The sequence below is a fragment of the Lissotriton vulgaris genome, chromosome 5, assembly GCF_964263255.1.
Source record: "Lissotriton vulgaris chromosome 5, aLisVul1.2, whole genome shotgun sequence".
In the NCBI taxonomy this organism is placed as follows: Eukaryota; Metazoa; Chordata; class Amphibia; order Caudata; family Salamandridae; genus Lissotriton; species Lissotriton vulgaris.
Window position 1 is genome coordinate 1,840,598,177 of NC_141693.1, and position 12,707 is coordinate 1,840,610,883.

A 12,707-nucleotide genomic window follows, 5' to 3' on the forward strand; every position below is an offset into this window, starting at 1 on the left:
ATCAAATGCCTTTTCGGCATCCAGCGATAAGATTACTGCTGGTTCCTGGAGGGATTTGCTACATTCAAGTACACCATATAGGCATCTGAGGTGATGTTTTGAGGTTCTGTGTGGCATAAACCCCGATTGGGCCAACCTGATTAATTTATCTGTGACCTCCTGGAGGCAGTTTGCCATGGCTTTTGCCAGTATCTTTGCTTTCAGGTTCAGCAGTAAAATGGGCTTATAGGAAGCACTGTCATGTAGTTGTTTTCCCGATTTATGGATCATGACAATTGTGGCCGTGCAAATGTCCCTGGGGAGGTACCTATTTGCCAGGGTGGCTGATACATCCCCAGAAGGGGTTCAACAAGCGCACTTTCCAAGCATTTAAGGAACTGTCATTAATCCATTTGGCCCTGTGGTCCTCTTGCACTGCAGCTGCTGCATGGCATCCCTCATCTCCCCTACTTCTAGTTTGCAGTCCAGACTCCCCCTAGCTCCTGGGTCGAGATGGCCCTCTGGAATCACTGTAAGTCTGACTGAGTGCACTGTTGGCGGGGACGATAGAGTGCCTCCAGGTAATCTGCAAAGCTTGCATCTATCTCAAGGGTCGTGTTTAGTTTTCTACCAGTGTTATCCCCAATCTCACTTACCCACCTCTGTAACTCCTCTCGGTGGGCCTGCCAGTCTAGAAATTTACCAGCTTTGTTGCTCACCTCGTAGAGCCTGTGTTGTGAAGCCCTGAGCAATTTCCGTGCCCCATCTTCCGCTAGCTGCCTATATGCTCCCAGTTTCAGCGTATTGAGATGCGCCAGTTACGGTGTGGGGTTATCCTGATATTCCCATTCTTTCTGTACTAGGTTTCTTTCTATGTCTCCCATTAGTTTGCCAGCTTCTGTTCGCATCCCTGAAAGTTTTGATGTCAAGCGGCCTCTTATGAGCATTTTGTATTTCTCCCTTAACGTTATGTCAGAGTCCACCGACTCGTTGCTTCCTACAAAGTATTCCTCCATGGCCTGCTTGAGGTATGTTTTTCTTTTTACCCAGTCCTTGATATGCCGGGGGTCTAGTTGCCAAGGCAACCTTGTTATCCAGACAGTGGTGTTTACTCTTGTACTTATCTGGGAGTGATCTTATACCCCCTGAGGTAGGAAGTTGGTCTTTCTGTATCTATACCCTTGTAATAGGGGTGTTAAGAAATAGTCCAGCCATACCCCCACCTCTAGAGAAGATGACGTATGGGATGGGAAAACTTTCATATCTGGGTGTTCGGCTCTCCACGGGTCATGACGACTCATTGCTCATGTAAAATCACGTAATCAATAATCCACCTTCCCTGTGGCCCCTGACTAAGTTTGCCTCTCTAGGTCTGGGCACATCATGAGGTTGAGATCCCCCCAATAAGTAGAGTCCCTTCCTTGGGCTTGTGTTAGCCTCTTGCCCATGCGGTCTGGGTAGGTGACTGCAATCACGGTGGTACGTATCATGAGGCTAGCTATACATGTTAATCAGGCTGGGACGCCTCGTTGCTGGGGCAGCCATGCGCTATATAAGCTCGCTTAATATAACATAACATAACATAACATGTTAATCATTCCATACCCCCAGCACTGCTGAAAAACAGCCCCCACTTGTCTGTCCACACCTGGGTGACTACTAGGAGCAGGGATTTCTTCACAAGTATGCTGACTCTTGTGGAGTGTGATGTAAACCCTGAGAAAATCACTGTTTTATATCTGACCTGTCCCAGGAATGCACAGTTGTTACCATTTAAGTGTGTTTCCTGTAAGAGGATTTTATCAGGATTGTGTCTGAGTATGAATCTCCTGACCATCCGCCATTTCATCTTGTTGCCCAGTCCATTGACATTCCAGGAGACATCTGTGAGGCTCAAGGGGTCCTCACCCTGCCTGTGTGCCCAAGTCAAATTCATTATGTCTATTATACCACTTTAATCCCATTGAGTGTGATCAGCTGTCTCTCTCATGTCCCTCCTTGTATTGTATTGTATTGTATTGTGATTTATAGAGCGCGATTGCTGCCCAATGGGCGTCCAAGCGCTAAAGCATAAAAAACAGAACTGAGGGATAACGGAAACTAAGCTTTAGGTGGACCTGGCAAACAAATAAGTTTTCAATTGCTTGCGGAATGAGAGTAGGTTGGGATTGGACCTGATTTGTAGCGGGAGTGTGTTCCACATCTTCGCGGCGTTTAAGGAGAACATCCTTCCTCCGGTCCTGGCTCTCCGCACTCTTGGGACTGCGGCCAGAAAGGCTTCCGTAGATCGGAGGGTTCTGTTGGGATGGTATTGAGTAACCAGTTTGTTAATGATCGCTGGTCCTGACTTCCAGAAAGCTTGATGGACGATGCATAATGCCTTAAATGCCACTCTCTGCTTTACTGGGAGCCAGTGTAGGGCGATCAGTGCGGGTTTTGCAGACTGCGTCCTCGGAATCTGTAACAAGGCGCGGGCTGCGCAGTTCTGGACCACCTGAAGTTTTCGCATGGACAGCTCTGGGGCCCCCACATACAGGGCGTTATTTGAGTCCAGCCGGGACTGAATCAGGCCCTGAACTGCCACTTGTTTGGCTTCCATTGGGGGAAGGGGAAGGACCTTCCTTAGTATTCTAAGTAGGCCAAAACAGATGGCGGATAATTTAGTAGCCTGGGTGGAGAAGGAGAGGTTTTTATCCAGCCATACTCCTAGGCTTTTTACACTCTCTTTGGGGGTGGGAGGAGTGCCCAAACATCCAGGCCACATGGAGGGGAGTGATGTGGGTGATGCAGGGCCTAGGAGCATGAGCTCCGTTTTGTCTCCATTCAACTTTAATGAAGAGCCTGTCATCCACTTTTTTATATCCTCTAGGCAGTTCATCAGATTTCCTGAGGTGTAACCGGTGCCTTCCTGAGTCAATGAAACCACTAGCTTGGTATCGTCAGCATATGATACAATTTTTATACCTGACGGTTCGGCGAGCCCAGCCAATGGTTTCATATAGACATTGAAGAGAACAGGGCTCAGAGAAGAGCCCTGTGGTACTCCACAGTCTAGGGGTTTTCTGGCTGATATTGTGTCCCCATCAAAGATCTGGAAGGATCTATTGTGCAGGAATGATTTCAGCCATTTTAGTGCATCGCCTCCGATACCGATGTTATGCAGACGGTTCAGCAGAGTGGCATGGCTGACAGTGTCGAAGGCTGCACTTAAATCAAGGAGGATCACTGCCACTGATTCCCCCTGATCTAGTATCCTTCGAGACTCTTCGACAACTGCCAGCAAAGCAGTTTCAGTGCCATGTTTTGGCCTGAAACCTGTCTGGGATGGGTCCAGGAGTGCATGGCTTTCCAGAAATTGTGTCAACTGAGTGTTTATGTGTTTCTCTAGCACCTTACTTACCCAGGGAAGTAATGAAATTGGGCGGTAGCTAGAGTGATCTTCTGGATTGAGGGTGGGTTTCTTTAGCAGAGCCCGTACCATGGCTCTCTTCCATCCAGTTGGTACTGTGCAGGAGGATATGGATGAATTAAGGAGCTCTAGCACCACTGGAAGGATGGCTTGGCCTGCCTGGAGCAATATTTCTGGTGGGGCAGGGTCGAGGGGGGACCCAGATTTGACTTGGCGTGCCAGTTGTTGCAGTGTCTCCAGGTTTAGTGGGGGAAAGTGATCCAGCATAGGCTGTCCTTGCAGGGGGAAGTTAGTCAGGGCTTTGATTTATTGAGTTGTTAGCTGACCTTAATGCCATTGTTAAGTCCCAACCCTCCCTGCTACCTTATCTGAACTACCCATTCCCTCAATGCTTAGGGTGTCGGTCACCCCTGTCCCTTGAACTTTTGTGCTTGACGTGTGGGGTCTACGTGGCTCTAACTCACGACTCCTTAACCTCCAGCTGAAACCTCTTGTCCAAGTCATATTGTTCCACCCACCACCCCCTCTGTCGTTGACAGGATGCCCTTCCGTTCTCCTACCTGCAGACTCCTCTCTGCCTCCACGGGCACTCCACGTCACCCTTTTGTTTGTCATTGGTCGCCAACCCTCCAGCCACTCCCAGACCACAGACAGGGAAGTGAAGAAACAAGACGTCCCTTCTGACAGGACTTTCGTTTTGCCTGGAATAGCATCCTGTACAGATGATTTCTACTTTCCTTTATTGAATAATCAAAACAGCGTTTGCACTTCTTGTGTATAGTCGGGAAAGATCAGGATGTCTTGATTTTCAAGTCTGATTGTGTCTTGCTCCTTCGCTACTTTAAACAATGCATCGCGATCCCTGTAGTTGAGTAGTCTTACAATAATTGATTGAGGCTGCGCTGCCGGACTGGGCGAAACCGGGAAACCCTTTGTGGGTAGCTGCGCGCCTTACAAATGCTATAAAATAAATAAATAAAACCCCAGGCACTCTGGGAGCTCTCTCCACCACAAACTTCACTGAGAGTTGCTGAGGTTTCAAATATGTTCTTATACGGTCCTCTACAAATTGTTGGGCATTACCACCGTCCAGTTTCCCTGGGATGCCCAACAAGCGGATGTTATTTCTCTGAGATCTCCCTTCCGCGTCCTTTGCTCTTTCATGCAAACGAATTATGATCTCCCTGAGGCGGAGCATCTCAGTCTCTGGTTCCTTGATGGCCCCTGTACGCTCTTCCAGCGCAGCTTTTGCAGATCCCACTCTAGTTGAGATTCTTTGTAGGTTGGCGTGCAGTAGGTTAATATCAAGAGCAACCATGTCAATTTTCTGTTCCAGTATATTCTTCATGTCTTGCACTGCTTGCAGTACTCTCTCTTTGTATGCCCTGGGTCGCCGCAGGAGGGGGATCTCTCCCAGCCCCACTGGTCAGTGCTCTGTGCCTGGGCACAAAACTCATATTTTTCGAGGCCGTGGGTCATATGCTCCCTGTAGCTCTTATCCCGGACCATTGAAGAACCCCTAAGTTCAGTCTTTGTGCAATGCACAAGAAGTGTTCTGAGGTCAGTCTTTTGGGGTCCTCCTTTTGGGCTGTAGGGAGCACCGTGGGGTTGTTGTCAGTCTCAATGCAGCCAAGAATCACGATACCGGGGTTAACTTCCACTCCATCTCCCTGTTCCTCCTTCACATTTGTCGCAGCAGTGCCATGGGAGTACTACAGTGAGGTGGCAAATATTTGTGCCTAGCTATGACGCATCACAGGGGCCAGTGCCCATCTCACCCAGGTGGGGTGCGTGCGGAAGGATTGCAGACTATCTTGGCCTTATCAGCCAGATGCTTTAACAGGGGTCCCTCCTCGCTCGCCACAGGTGGTATTGCGCTGGCACACCCACCAGTCGGGACACCCCTATGCGGTCCCGACCAAACCTTGTTTTCGTTCCTGCCCTGCCTTGTCTTTTATGATAGTCCCATCAATATATACCCCATTTTTACATACATTGTCCCATCCACACAACAATAACGATTCTAAACAGGTGACCTTTTACCTAGTATCTTGCTCCTGTCTCCTCGACACCAGGCTCTATGTTTTCTATCATAATATCTGTACCTGACATACATAAACATGTCCCCCAATACAGCAGATTTATTCTGTACAAGGGTCTTTCATCCTTGGCCAGCAGCCAGCCATGCATGATCACACTTGTTTAGAAAAGCATCAGTGATTGGTTTCAAAACATTTATGAGGGTTTTCAAAACATTCATGGTTGTTTCAAAAACATATTGATTCTAGAAAAGCCCTGGAATTACCACTTTAGTATAAAAGACCCTCACACCCCACCTCCCCACACACAATAGAGGAGAATTCCTTCCAAGCTGAGACAGGGATCCTGCATGCCGAACCTCTGACAAGCAGCGGTTTGACATCCCTTGCGAGTTACATCCTCAACGCAGAGATGGGGTCATTCATTCTAAACCATCAGGTGAGGGGGCTGGTTCTTCCCTAGGGTTTTCTTGGCTGCCCATTCATACAGAAACACATAGCAACACACATATACATGCTATACATACCGATCTAGTCTAGGTGCATTTAGACAAATAACTAAGGGTGCGCATTTTAGGAATATGCAAGTGCTACTGTTTTTATCTGAACTTTTTATGTTGATCTTATTAGCACTATGGTAGAAATGCATCTACTATTAACTATATTGGTACTAGCAATCTCTTTTGTATGCTTCTGTCTCCTGATTGTCGCAGCACATATGTTTTACACAAGGCTGTCGTTGGACCCAATAGTTCTTATTGAAACGTCCTAATCGCCATCCTGTGTCTTTTCTAAGAGTGAACAAGCACGAGTATATGAGCGAAACTTACTGTACTGTATTCCATGATCCCTGAGGAATCAGGGTTGTCATGTTCAATGGTTGCCAGAAACTACCTACACCACTGTAAGATACAGGGGGGGTGCTAGTGGCATTGTAGAGCTAGCTGGTCTAATGCCTGACACATTGTCCAGTTTGTCATGCGAACATTGACAGTCCAACCTGCAAGAAATGCTTCAGCTGGTCCACATCCGACCACGCTTACAATTAACCCACAAGCACTGAAATCAGTAATACGGCCAATTCTTTCCAAACGTGAGCAAATTATATCCTGGATAACACTAAAAATTGCACAGCTGGAAGCAGTATTTCCCCATACGGGTCTGCAGGAAAAAACATAGAATGCTAACAATTTGCTTGCCAATGGGGATGGTTCCCTTGATTGAGGATTGTACCACTTGGGGAACAATCTTTGCTGCTGTTTACATCAAAATACACAGTACTCCTTCCTTAGCAGTTGTTCCAGAAGTATTGAAACAAATTCAGAATGAGTACAGGCCAGGACTTGCCCTGGACTTGGGAATGAAACTGATGGGTAATTTTGCCCAAGTCTCTGCAATCACGCTGAGCAATATAAAGAAAAGGCAGCAGCAGTGGCCATACACAGTCGCCTAAGGGAAATAGCACCTAGAAATAAGGAGCGAGAATTACCAAAATTATTGAAGAAACCTATGCTGAATTAGGTAGAGATAATTTGGGAACAAAAGCGGGGAAGCCACAAATGGCACGTAGTCCCGACAAGGACAACTCAAAGCAAGTACCCGCTTCTTCTAAAAAGAAATACGAAAATAAAAATTCTAAAAAGAATTCAGTAAAAGAATTCATGATCAAGGGGTGGGTCTCCCCAACTGGAGCTGGTACACCCTTATGAATTGTGATAACATTAGAAAACCTGATAGTTATCAGGACACTGATACACATTCCTTTTGTTCCTTCCAGGATTCATCAAAAAACTCAGAGAGGGCCGGGCGATCAGAACAAAAGCAAGAAGATCAACCAAAGACAAAAAGGGAAACACATCGAACTTCAAATTATATTATCAAAAAGGAAGAGCAACCTAAAGCAAAACCTCAATTCAAAAAGAAGAAAGTTGGTGACTCAAAAATTAGACATGCCCAGGTTACTTAGTATTCAGCTTCTGAACGTGGAATGGGCTCTGACAATGCTAGACAGCGCGGCAGAAGTAACAACAACTCGCCGGAGCCTGATGGATTTTCTGGTGACAGCAGTATTGAATGAACACATCACGGTGGAAACACCTGATACGAGAGTTAGCGTCCCGCATTGACTGTATGAAATTACACTTCAAATAGAGGGGGACATCTCAAGAAACATTAAAGGTCTCTTTTGGGAGAATTTGACATATGGATATGGCATCCTGCTAGCGGAAAGGGATTGGCTGCCTAATTGTGTGATGGATTGCCCAAAGGGGGAAAGCGTAATTTTGCCTGCTTTCTCTGACCTTGTTCCAGAATCTTTAAAACATTCCTACGTGCAGTAGTGGGTGCTAGTTCTAGCTCCGGCATTATACTGCAACCACGTAGGGTGGAACGTGTAGTCTACCCACCACGAAATCCCATTAAAATCCACAGAGACAGCACCCTAAAAAGGACGATGCAAAAAGACAGGTCATAGAAATTCTAGACCAACTCGGATACCAAGGTGTAATTGAGACTTGCACCTCCCCGATAAAAAATTCTTTGTTTCCAGTAATGAAATCTGACATCACATATTGTCTACTTTTAGATTACCGACATTTAAACACATGCACGCGAACATTTTCAGTTCGAAATGGACACAGTGCAGCATTAATTGATAATATTGTGTGCAAGAAATACAAAACAACATTAGATATCTCGAATTGAGTCTTATGCCAGAATATAGCTCCAGAAAGTAGATATTTGACAGCATTTTCTGCGATCAGCACTCAGGAATTATTTTTATTGTTTGCCTCAAGGATATAAGAACAGACCGGGGCTATTCTCTGCTTGAGTGTCAGAAATATTACAAACGTGCAATGACGAGGCTGTGTCCTATGTAGATGATATGTACCAGACGGACGATGAATTACTTGAACACTTGAGCAGAGTGAACAACATAATTGTGGGATTTTCCAATTTGGGATCCAAATTTAATTTAATTAAAAAAAATCTAAATTGCCCATCGCGTTGTCCTGTTTTTGGATTATGAGCTATCAAGGGAAGGCAAGAGCCTGGCAGCCGACATTTAGAAAAGTGCGCCCTGCTCCAACCTCCAAAGACTCTTAAAGGTTTACAATCCATATAAGTATTTCTAAACTTTGGCATAACATACATTCTAGACTATGCAGAAAGAGTAAAACCTTTCTACGACTTGATCAGACCTGATTGCACCCCACATCAGTGAACACAGCAACACACATACTCTCCGTTCTGTTCATGCTGACATGATAGCATCTAAACACTTGCACACATGTGTAAATTCTACAAATCCGGGTCACGCCCCAGTTTATCAGGATATAATTATCTCACTTTCAATGAAGACGAGACAGTTCCAATTGCATACAAATCACATTTATACACAAATGTTGAAATGCGATTTGTGGCAACAGCAGTACAGACTGCTGTAGTGAGAGAAAGAGCAGTAGCACAGGGGAAACACATTATTATTGTAATCCTGGTACCAACTTTAGAAGCTGTTACCATGAGCATTCCAAATGCAAAAGCACAACATCCACGATAGATACAATGGGCTAATTCCCTCACTGCAACAGACGGAAATTACAGATATGATTCTACATTAAAAACACAACCTCCAGTGCGAAAAAGAATACCCTCTCCCAAATTAAATCTTGCCTCTAGAGAAATATGAATACATCATTTAAACTGATGTATCTGCTCAGCCTGCCATAGGAAGTTAACAACAGTATAGCGCTGCATGTGCTTTAGTGAAAAGAAGTATGCGGGATGATAAATTCCATCCCAGCAATGCGATTATGCAATCTCTAGGAGATTGTACAGTGCAGTTGGCAGAGCTGAAAGCCCTGATATTGGCACTACAGTATACGGATTGGGAATTCCCCACACTGATAGTGTGCAATTAGTTTGATTGTGTGCAGTCTCACAATGAATATCTATTACTGGGGCCAGAATGGCTTTAGAGATTCCAAGGGTTGCACAATTAAACATAAATTGTTGTGGGAACAAGTTGCAAAGCTGAAAGCATGCCTGCCACGGGCTCAAGTTATTTACACCTTGAGTCACCAGCGTGTTGGCATACATGTTGAAGGTAATTCACTGGCTGATGAAGCTGCCAAGGCGACAGCTCGAACTGCTGCCATTGCTGTAATCACTCGTTCTAGCACAAGGATAGACAGAGACATACTGATAGCTGTCAACGCCTCAAAGAATGGCTCTGCCGTCCCGAAAGGCTTTCCATTCAAATATTCCCATAAATAATAAAAAAAAAAAAAAAAAATAATAATTTTTTGGGGCATTTAAAAAATGTACATACAATTGGCAGAAATGCTGACATTATATCAGAAGAATAGCAATGTTACAGTTTGGCATATGCGCATCGTTCTCAGCAATGTCAACAGCGGTCGTCTGGCACATATCGCAATCCCTCGCATGTCGAAACCCCATAGTGAAGGCACCATAACCGTCATCAGTGTACTTCCCTCCATCATTGTCACCCTCCCCCCACCCTACAGTTCACTGTCACCAAAAAAAAGGAATTGTAATCAAGAGCACGTACTATAGCCTCTCTAGACATTACATTAGACTACAATTTTTATCAATATTCGAACACTCACATTCATCACCGCTGTCAGTCCATCTATTATATCTATCGCGTTACGTTGTGTGTTCCGGCGCGTCGCCCATCCCCAGGTCTGAACACGTGTCCCCAGAATCACCGTCGTCCGCCACAGACCTCTTCTCCAGGTATAGTGCCCAGTAGTTCTTTGGACGTTTACGAGGGGGTACTAACTCACTGTACAATCCCGTTTGTGTACAACAATATAGCATGTCCCTGGACCATCTGGCCAGTGTCGGGGTAGGCCCTTTCATCCAGGTGATCGCTACGCAGCGCCTAGCCACTAGGAAAGCTATATCCACCAGTCTGGGGCATCATCTTTAGAGTAACCTATTAGTGCAAGCAACGGTGAGGGGGACAGCGATAAGTCAGTGACCCTATTCACCTCAGTGTAGACTGCGTACCAGAAATCCGTAATCTTCGGGCACAGCCAGGCAAGGTGTAAAATATTTGCAGTTTGCTCTGAGCACCTTTCGCAGTTGGGAGCATCTCGCTGTCCATATCGGAACAGAGGCTCGGGTGTATAATACACCCTATTAAGAAATTTAAAATGCAACAGCCGATGTCGGCCATTAAGGGAGACTCTATGGACGTTAGCGCAGCAATATTTCCATTTGTCCTCCGGAAGATCAGTCCCAATATCTGTTCGCCACGCTAATCTGGGTTTTGCATAATGCGTTGTTTTCTCCCCTAGTGTGACACGATAGAGTCGCAATATTAGATGAGCTGGAGTCTTAGCCGTGGCTACATATTCATATGCCAGTAACGTTGGCGGTTCCTCCATGTCCTCTCTTAGTAAGGCCCTGAGAGCTAGTCTCACCCGGTGGAACTGGAATCTAGCCAGTGGCGGGGCGCATGGTCCGTCTCCTACAACCACTTCTTCCCACGTGCGAGCTGCGCCATTGAGAAACAGATCGCCCATGGTGGTTATGTTTAACTTTGCAAGTGATGACAGGACACCCCTGTCTTTGCATGGTCCCAGCCACGAGCACCACTCCAGTCTGGCCCCCGGTGCATACAGCAGCGAGCAAGCCTGTGCATCCTTAAGATAGTGCCAGGCGTGTGTCACAGCATTCAACGAGTATAATAAACCTGTACGTCTATCACGGGGCTGAGCCATGAGTGCCGCAACGTAGTAGGGTCAGCAACTATTCCCTCGATAAGTACATGAGGAGCGTTGGTAGGACCGTGCATCCATCCATACGCATGAGCGACCTGAGCGACGCGATAATATAATTTCAGGTCCGGGGCCTGCAGGCCCCCGTCCTCGTAAGGATGTATAAGGATATCCCACGCCACTCTTGGTTGCTTACCAGCCCAAACCAGTCGGAACACCAATGTGTGTAACTGTCTGAAAAACGCACTAGACAATACCATGGGGATGTTCCTAAATAGAAACAGAAAACGGGGGAGTACGATCATTTTTAGCAGTGATATGCGACCCATTACTGAGAGAGAAAGGGTAATCCATTTTTCGACATCGTCTTCAAATTTGGAAATGGCCACGCCATAGTTTTCTTATAGGACTACCTCCGCGTCCGTGTGGAGCCATATGCCCAGGTATCTGACCAAGTCATTGGTCCATTGTATAGGGTAGTCCGAGTCCACCCTGCTTGTGGCTGGGTTGAGTGGGAACATCACAGTTTTATTCCAGTTCCCTCCAATTCCAGACAGCGAACCCAACAAGACCACCTCTCTCAGCACCCGCGAGAGGTTAGTCTCCGGGTTTTGCACGTAGAGCAACGTGTCGTCAGAGTTCGTGGACACTATCAAATTGTACCCCGGGAAGCGAATACCGCGGTGTCCGTGATACTCGCGTAGGGCACACGCAAGGGGCTCCGCGACCAAGGCGTAAAGGAGGGGAGAAAGGGGGCACCCCTGTCTAGTTCCACGTCCGATACTGAAGGGTTCCGTCGTGAACGCACCGATGCGGACTCGTGCCTGTCGGAGAAGTATAGAGCGTGTTCAGCAATTGTAGGAAAAGTTCCCCAACACCCATGCGTAGTAACACCGCACGTAGAAAAGGCCATTCGACAGAATCAAACGCCTTTTCCATATCCAGGAAGACCGCAACCGCCAATACTTCCGGTCGTGTGTGCTGGAATGCTGCAAACACTGTGCGTAAATTATAGGTCAAAGTGCGTTTGGGGACGAATCCCGCCATATTCCCATAAATTTGATGCGCAAAACACATCGTATGCTCAAATTCCAGGAGTGAGGGATAGAGTATTACCAAACATGGATCGCAGATTAGGTTTAATACTAGCTGCACACGAGGGTCTGAGGTCTGAACACGCAGGAGTCACTGCTACAGTTTCATTACTAAAGCGGCGATTCTGGTGGACAAGTTTGTCTAAACCAACAAAGGCGTATGTCTTAAAGTGCGACATCTGCCAGCAGATGAAAGGTTCTACTGTAGCACGGTCACCGCAAACACCATTACCCATTGCAGACAGATCTCTCGCATGTGTCTATTTGGACCACTACGGGCCCTTACATTCTGATGGGGCTTACAAGTACATCTTGGTGGCAGTGGATTCACGCTCTAGATTTCTATGGGTTTGACCTCAGCGCTCGGCTGACACTGGATCTGCTATAAAAGATTTGCGAGTCTTCATCGGGACATATCCATTTGGCATGTTACATT